Source organism: Bidens hawaiensis, unplaced genomic scaffold (assembly GCF_021521415.1).
Source record: "Bidens hawaiensis isolate Kalapana, Puna unplaced genomic scaffold, B.hawaiensis_p1.1 tig00000142_1, whole genome shotgun sequence".
NCBI lineage: Eukaryota > Viridiplantae > Streptophyta > Magnoliopsida > Asterales > Asteraceae > Bidens > Bidens hawaiensis.
The window spans coordinates 542989-552780 of NW_027491019.1; positions in this window are offsets into that span (position 1 = coordinate 542989).

Sequence of the window (9792 nt, forward strand, 5' to 3'; positions counted from 1 at the left end):
TCATTCGGAAACAAGTATATCCTTGTAGCAGTCGACTACATGTCTAAATGGGTTGAAGCACAAACTTTTCCCACTAACGATGATCGAGTAGTTGTACGATTTCTGAAAAATTTATTTTCACGATTCAGTACTCAAAAAGCCTTAATCAGCAACAGAGGGACTCACTTCTGTAGTGCTCTAATGGACAAAGTCTTAGCACGATATGGAGTTCACCACCGACTGGCAACACCATATCGTCCTCAGACTAGTGGGCAAGTAGAGGTCTCAAATCGAGGATTTAAAAGGATCCTAGAAAGAACTATAGGAATGAATCGTAAAAATTGGGCAGAAAAGTTAGATAACGCTATGTGAGCCCTTAGGACATCCTACAAAACCCCCCATAGGAACAACACCTTTCAAACTTGTATATGGGAAGGCATGTCATCTACCCGTAGAACTGAAACACAAAGCTTACTGGGCTCTTAGAGCTGTATATTTTGATCTAACGTCCGCTGGTAAAAACCGGGAACATCAAATTCACGAGCTCGAAGAACTAAGAGCATTGGCCTATGAAAACTCCTAGTCTTTTAAAGAGAAGACTAAACGTCTACACGACGCCCATTTTAAAGGAAACAAAAAGTTTCAAGTCGGCGATAGAGTACTGTTATACAACACACGTTTACGTCTATTCCCAGGAAAATTGAAATCTCGCTGATCAGGTCCATACATAGTTGAATAAGTTTTTGACTATGTGACAGTCGAAATTTTAAATTCTGAGGGCCACAAGTTCAAAGTTAATGGATATCGACTAAAACCATACATTTATGGGCCATTTGAAGATGTTTCGGAGATAATAATCCTCCAACCAACTCAATGAACATGCAAAAAGAAGGGTCTGGCTAAGACCCTCGATTAACTAGGCCCTGTATATATGTTTTACTTAAAAAAATAAAAAAAATTAGTGTCTCAAAAACACGGGGGCGTGCTTTTAGAAGCACGGTCCCGTGCCACAAAGTGCGGGCCGGAATCTTCGCTGTAAAAATCTCAGTCAGACTGGTTTATAACAGAATTGTCTGACCAAAAACACGGGGCCGTGCTTCACAAAGCACGGCGTCATGCCTGACAACTGGTTGGCTATAGCCAATGCATTCCTTGCACCAACTCAAACCAAAACACCCTCCCCTGAAATTACAACATGCCTACTGAGATGAGCGAAGCAATCCCCGTCCTTCGTCAACGGAGGAACGAAACCCGACACGTTTCCAAAACCGAGCTTCTGATGAAAATTCAAGAACTCGTCAAGGAACTCACCGAGATGAACCTCCTTGCAGAGATGCGTCTCGTCCAACTTACTGAATCGGTGGAGAACATGAAAACGGAGCATCAAGAGATCAACGAACAGCTCCAGTTTCAAGTGCTTGGTTTCACGTACTTCCCTCCACCAGGACCATTCGATAGAGGAGAACCTTTCGGTGGAATGTAGACACAGTATACTTATGTTTTATGGTAAACAAGTGCAATAGGCACAATGTTTTAGGACCATCGAGCTTAACCCGAGCAAAATTTGTGTTTATATGAAAACCGAACTTATCCCGAATTTGTGTTTAGGACCTTTAAATTAATGAAAAAGTACTCCTAGGAAGTCCAAAATGTTCAATTAACTGTAAAACATCATTCCAAGAATTCTGGCTCTCGCATTTTGTTGAAATATCAAAGAAATATTTCTGTGACAAAAAGCATGGGGTCGTGCTTCCAAAAGCACGAGGCCGTGGTCACCCTAGAATCTTCAGTATGATACGCGCTGACTCCGTACAATTCTCTGAATCAGAAACATTTATTCCCCTAGCAGCACGGGGCCGTACTTCAACAAGCACGGGGCTGTGCTCGATGTTCCGGTCTCTATATAATGCATGCAAAAACTCACTATTCCATTCATACCAAACAAAATTTACTGAAATGGAAAACAAAAGGGCGGAATGGAGGCCAGTGTGAAAGAGCAAGAATGTTGATTCTTCGTCACAACTTGAGGAAGAAGTCATCAAGCTCCAATCCATCGTAAGAGACCAAGTCGAGAGCAACATCCAAACTGAAGCTCGCCTAATCGAGCTAACCACAAAGTTGAGCTACTTCGGTTTGAGAATTTCCACATTGTGGATAGCCATAAGAAGATATGGATTTCAAACTCAACTATCTTAACCGGGAGATCGCAAAGCTCAACAAGAAGCTCTCCGAGCTCTTGGAAGCCAAACAAGCCCCGCCACACATTCAGGACTTGTTCGGGAATGGTGTTCGTTAGTAGTTTGGACTTTGTCTTGTGTTCTTGGGATTTGTTCTCGTTTCATGTTTCTCGATTCATGTTGTTTTCAATTTCCTTGTAATGTTTAAGAAATTAATGGATTCCTAGGACAATCTTCAAAGAAAATCAATTAAAATCAGACCAGAACGTTAAATAAACAGCAAACAAAGAAATACTTGAATTCTATCTGCAGCACGGTACCGTGCTTCCAAAAGCACGGGGCCGTGCCCAAGTCAACAGTTCAGTTACGTATTTTTCAATTAAAATAACATTTTCCAACCACTTAACCCTAAAACCACTTCGTCCCAAGACCGAAAACCGATGCCTTTTCACCAACTTCTCAAATCTTTTCCTCGAATCATTGATTTCCAACCAAAGGTATGTTAATTTAACAAATCTATTTTTCAAATTCATTATTTTAGGTCTAAATTAAACCCCAAATCTCACCAATTGATAAAATCGGGTCAAACCCGGAAATTATATGGGTAGATTGTTTGAATCTAGGATAGTGACTTGTTAAATAGATTTGTAGTTATGTTTTGTTAAGTAAAACTATTCGGGTTTGGATCTTGGATGATCCATATTACAAATCAAAACCGGGTGATGTTTAAAACCGGTTGGAATCGCAAGTTCGAGTCTTGAATATTGTAGAATTTGGATTAAAACACGGGCTATGCTTTAAAAAACACGACACGTGATCGGTTACAGGTCAACAAAAGTCAAAATCAGACATCGGTCAAACTGCCAAGAGCCAGCAGCATGGGGTCGTGCTTCCAAAAGCACGGTACCGTGCTTTTGCTAAGCATGGGTTCGTGCTTTAAGAAGCACGGCACCTTGGTTCTTTCTTATGTTCCAGGTTTTCAGCAATATTTTTTAAATTAAACTAATCCAAGTATATATTGCAGATGGCTGAGTACGGAGAGGATGAACATGCCTTCTTGATCTTCCATGAAGACATAGACAGAGATGAATGGGCCAGAACCCGAATGGGCTACCTTAACAATCGTCTTCTAGAACCGAATTTCTATGCTTGAAAGGAAACACTGATACAAGTAAACCAATGGAGAAGATAAAAATAGTTTGTTAAAGGGCCATGGAAGCGTGTTTTGAGTCTAAAGGGCAAAGCAGTAACATAACTGACCAAGGAATTCCTAGCCTCGTTCTCTTTCAAAACGAGGAATATGTCTATGTGGGATGAGAATGTTGTTGAGTTCAGGTGTGGGGGAGAGTGGTACACGATATCGGTCACCCAACTCGGGATCGATTTGGGTATTTACACGAGTGACGAGACTGACAGACCAATTTGGTATGAAGCTATGACTACATTTGGAGATGAAGATACTGACGATGAAGCAGCGGCAGGTGATACCAAAGTACAGACATGGCAACAACTGAGTTACGGGGATGAAGCCTACAGTGCCAGCAACACAAAGAGAACCACCCTACGCGACACACTGATGAGATACATTCACCGACTGCTAAGCCACACGGTTACCGCATGCGGTCAGAGTGAGGGGGTTGTGAACTTGAGGGATTTATGGGCCCTTTATTGCATAAAGAATGGCACGCCTTGCAACATCACTTATTTGTTTTGTCAACTGTTCAGAACCAATGCAAATGCAAAGAGCCGAAATACCCCAATCTTTAGTGGTCCGTGGATCTATAAGCTTTACAAAGCCTACCGTGCAGACACAGAAGGAACCTGAAGACCTGACCCGGTTGCTCTTGACCTAGGTTATTGTCTCAGCATGCAAATGGTCCAACAGATTAGCCGAAACCCAGAAGTATGGAGATTTCAGGATAACCTGAACCAGATTTGGGATCCTGAGGACCCGGCTGATATGATGATCCTGGATATACTAAAGAGGAGAGGAGGATCACCACCCAGACAGACCCGCCGCCTAACTTACTCTCAGCGGGGCGACCCATCATCATCAGGAGCCGGCCCCAGCTCATCGTACCACGACCAGTATTCATTTGAGGGCCTTTACGGGCTCATTGACCAGTTCCATACTCACACTACCGCCTCTTTTAACAGGTTATCAGGACAGATTGTTGACTCCAACACACAGCGAGCAGCAGGATATGCAGAGACGAGGCGAGAGATTGACTGTTTGGGTGAGCGCATGGACAGACAGTGGGGACTGTTCGACCCAGACACGGGTAACTGACGAGCAGCGGCACTGGTAGGTCTGGTATGGCCATGGGTCAGGGTGGTAGTACTTTTATGACATTATTATCGTGTTTGTTTTAAACAATTTACATTTTGTCGTTTGGTTGTTTGTTTATTTGGATGCTTATTATGGCCGTGGGTGCCAAGACACTTTATTAGGTACTTATTTAGCCCGTGTGGGGAGGATGTGGAAGATTCCACACCCAATTGTCAGTAGTATTATGCTTGGTTGTTTGTGGTTGTTTGCAGCTTTAAATTATCAAGGTACAGACAGGAAAACGGACGAAAAACAGGGGATGCTTTGTCGAAATTTCGTTAACCCGTAATGAAGTTCCTTTCCATTTTACCCACCATACTTCATTCGAATCTTAATCTTTTTAAGAATCTTTCCACATTGAGGACAATGTGAGATTCAAGTGTAGGGATGTGAATTACTTGACCAATTGCTTGCTCAACTAATTATAAGATTCTCTAATAACAATTTTTTGTAGCAAATAAAGACTATTTTTATAACAAAACCAAAAGAAAATCCAAGAAATTTTTTTGCAAATAACCAACTAATCTATTATAACAAAAAAGTGAAATTGTAGAAAGAAGTTTTGTAATATTGAGAATAAATTTATGCAAAATATGGCGTTTATACCCAATTCCCCCGTTACTATGATATAAAACTCATGCCATAAAAATATTTTTTTTCAGAAGATTTGAGTGAATCATATGTTTCGTGTGATTTAGAACTTGTCACAATTATTCACTTCAAGACCGCACGAAGCGTTGTATAAGGAAGAAGGTAATATTGTCACAATACCATTAAATCATCCTCCGAATTACAAAAACCCAAAAACCTTAACCAAAACCTTACCGCTTTATCCATCTCACCGGTAAAATACAACACTGGTCTTTTACCGGCAGACCCTAAAGAACTGGAAATGCATTCTTTCGATTTCAATTTCCTTTGCTGCATACATTTCGCAAAACCTAGGTTGCCTCTAGAACTTAGAGAGAGAATTTTTCTCTTTAGCAATAAGGTGAGGAAAAAGTGGTGCCAATATGAACAAAGGCCACCATTTTGTGGAGTTCCCAAAAGCGCAATGAAAAGAAGAGCAAAAAGATAAGAATGATGCTTAGGATGCGGAAACTGGTCTCACGAAGGAAGATGTAGAAAAAGTCAAACTCAGTCTTAACATGAATATACCGAACTAATGAGGGTGGGGGCTATTAGGCTCAAAGTCGAACAATCCATTAGAGTTGGGAGTTATGTTCAGAACAGGATTGAGGAAGAACTTATCCACATCCTCGATAAAACTGGTCTTGACGATCTGACATTAAAAGAGTCATTAGGTTTGTTTAAAAAAAACACACACACTATCAGGAGAAAAGAAGCTAACCATAGAAGACATCTTAAGATTCCCGAAAGTCAGCAGAAGTTGTATTTACCATCCCCATCTTCATCAACCTAAACCCTTGAACCACCACCAAATACCAAAACTCTACTCAAACAAAACCAACCCATATTACCTTCTGATCTATGCAGCCCTTCAAAAAGGTGGAGATTTGAACTTGTTACAAGCTTATTTATCACAGGATACATCTTGACTAAGAGTTCACATACATACATCACAAGTATGATCAGATAAAAAACCGAGTGTGAGTGAACATTGTGAGAACGTGACGTTTTGCATAAACAGAAGCTCATAAAAACAAATCGCCTTTTTATATCACTACATATATTCCTATGATTAAAGGTTGGTTATTTTATTCCCATTTTCTTGGAACTCTTTTGGGGATGATTAAGCTATGGTCCTAACTTGCTATTTTTAGAGAATATTTTATAAGTAGCTTGCTTGAGAACAAGCAAGGTTCAAGTGTGGGGATGTTTGATGTACAAAAAATTATACAGCTTTTTAGCATCAAATAATCTCTAAAAACTACAACTTCTACATAATAATATAGCTCAGAAGGCTACTTATCACATTAAAATGCAATTTCAGGTAAACCCAAGCCATAAACGAAGAAACAAGTGAAAAGACGAAGAAAAACAAAAGAAAACCCAAGAAAAACATCAACCATGCCCCCCCTGCTCCAAGAGCCACTCCCCATGCTTCTGAACACAAGAAAAGACAAAAATCTGCAAGAAAAGACAAATACTGGACACAAAAGCACGGGGTCGTGCTTAATCAACCACGGGGCCGTGGTCACCTTTCAAATAAGACAAAAATAATTAGCACATGTCATTAAAAAGCACGGGGCCGTGCCTCAGGAAACACGCCCCCTTGGTGAGTCATCATGTATGATTTGACAGCATTTAATGCGACTGGACACGTGGACACGGGGTCGTGCCTCTCACTCCAGACTGCCTATAAATACAGGCTCATGTTGCATTCATTTGTTGTGCTTGAAGAAAATCTCTAATCGGTTTCTCTTATAAAAACACCCACATTACACTCATATTGAAGATCTTGTAAGGAGTTTGAAGGCTTGGAGGTTACCATTGTCATCCATCATTACCATCATCATTATCATCCATCATCATCATTAAAAAGGAAGATTCATCCACATTTGATTAGATTGTTCTAGTTTAATCATGTGTTTGTTATCATCATCCCTTTTAATGTTCATAACAATGCTCATTATGAGCTAAACTCCATTTACTATATGTAATCTATGAAGAATCCTTGTTTTACTTGATGATTATGTGAAACATGTGCTTTAGTTCGGTATAGTACACGGTTATTTTGCAATTATCCTTTGATGAAGAAATGTTTTATCACTTTAACTCAATACACAAAGGCTGATGATTAATAATCATTCATGTTAACTCATGTTCTTGGAAACTAGAAATGGTAAAAATTATACTTTGATGAATTATTCAAGATAAAACATGGATCCTTATGTTGTACTTAGAAATGATGAGATATAGGTTATGATCTATTTCTCTAGTTTTGATAACTCTAAAATAACATTGTTAACACGATTGCTTAGGTTATCATGCTAGTTAAAGAAATCATATGTTAATGGAATGTGTAATTATAATCTAATTAAATCAACCAATGGGAGGTTGTGTGAGTCAACTACAACCACTCGAAGTTGTTAGGATTGGTATTTGAGAAATCGAAGTTAATCCTAATCGTTCTATTATACCAAACTGCTTGTCTACTTAAATTGACATTATCGTGGTAGCATGACATTAGGAAAGGATGGACTTTAAAATGCGCATGCTACTTTCTTTTATGTCATAGAATACGTTCACTTAGAAATGTGGGATTATTCCATCATATATTATTAGGACAAGTTTAACACATGTTTATTTAATAATCATCAAGGAATAATGGAGTGGATTCTTGATCTTATATGTTAACCTTCATTTAATTGAATTATTCACTTAGAATTTCTCTTCTTGTCACATATATATTATATATAAGTATTTCAATTTTATAAAATGTTTAAAAATCAACCTCAAAATGATTAAACCCTCCGATTAAAATAAGACGAAGATTCATTATTGGAAACATTTGTGTCCACGGATCGATACTTGGTTCTTACCAATACTATTCTACATATAAGATAGGTACACTTGCCTATTTTGTGTGTGTTTAGTCTTAGTAGAAATCACTTTTATAAATTTAAAACACGATCTTGTGAGAAAGCTAAAACCCCAATCAGTTATCATTTTATACTAGCACGCGCAGCACACATCATTTATAAAACAAACAGTATTATATTTTCAGCTTGCAGACCTTCAGACTACATCTTCAGTTGCAGACATGAAATCAGATTAAATCAGATTGCAGACAGTTTTTATCTTTAAAAACAAACAACACCTAAGTAAAGTTGTTTCCTTTAATCCTGCTTTGTTGAATGTTAACTTAACCAATCATACTAGCATTGGCTATCTGATTTTTTGTTATTATTATTTTTTTACTGATATGTTTTTTTAATTCTAGCTACATAACTTATTGACCTCTTTAAGTTCCTTTTATCGTGTAATTTAGAATATATATATATATATATATATATATATATATATATATATATATACTAGATGGGTGTCCGACCGATGCAGTGGGTGTTTGAACTTGTTAATCACGTACAAATATAAGTGTTTATGGTTCGGTTGAAACCTTAAAATCGTTTAAATCGGTCATTTGTTTGACTTATTTTTCTTTTTCTTTTTTTACTTTCGGTTTGTTGGTCGGTTTCAAAATTTTCAAAACGTAGTGAACGGTTGGTTCGCAGTTTATATCGGCAACTAGCCATATGAAACCAGACCAGACTGTAAATGTTGAATGCAATTTTTTATTATTAATTATTAGATATGTTTTGTTATATATATCAGATATAGTTAAAATTTAATTGAACATAATATTTTTATTAAAAATAACTTGGCTATACAACTTCAAATTAACCTAATTACAATATGATTCATTTTGTAATCTTTGTTGTTATTATTTCACGTCTTAGATCTTCCATTAATATTTACCATTTATGTGGCTAAAATTATCATTTTTTATTTATGATCATCTCAAGTGTCATATTATGTTGGGTTTTAGTATTAATTATTTTAAACTAAATTTATTATTAAAGTTTAAACTGTGAAACCAAACTGGAACCAAGCCGTTAGTAATGATTCGGTTTCAACTTTCAATGGTTGAGTTTGGTTTTGGACGACAAAAAATATGTATTAACGGTTGGACTCACAAGTTTAACTTAAAAACCATCAAAACCGACACTGACACCCCTACGTAACATATTAATTTATTTAAAATGAAAAAAGATTACAACAATATAATATCCAAATTAAAGAGAATAAAATGCTCGTTTTTATGGTGCAATTTGTTTATAAAAATAATAACGTATGAAAACGCTATAGTCGTTTAAAAATCATGGGTGGGAAGTTAGTTTACAAGTTAAATTAAAAACATAATATTGTTAAAGACGATGGACCAAACTTGTAAGTTGAATGGATTGTATTTAAAAGACATGTTTACCCTTACTAACACATGTACCTCAAGCTTTGAGTATTGTAAATTACTTAAAATGGGTGTCTTAATTTGCCATTTTTTAGTGTATTATAAATATATATATATATATATATATATATATATATATAATATATGTTACTTTAACTAAATTTTGCATTAGAGTTTAGGGCTGAGTAAATGATATCGTTATTAAATCGGTACTTGTATCAAGTTTTTGGAAAAATAAGGATCAAGAATTTGAGATCGGTACCGATACTTGTATTACCGACCTTTGTCTATGCTACCGGAACCGTAACGTACCATCAGTAGATATTCAGGATTTTCAGGATCGGTATTGAACCTGCTTCTCATTATCATAAAAA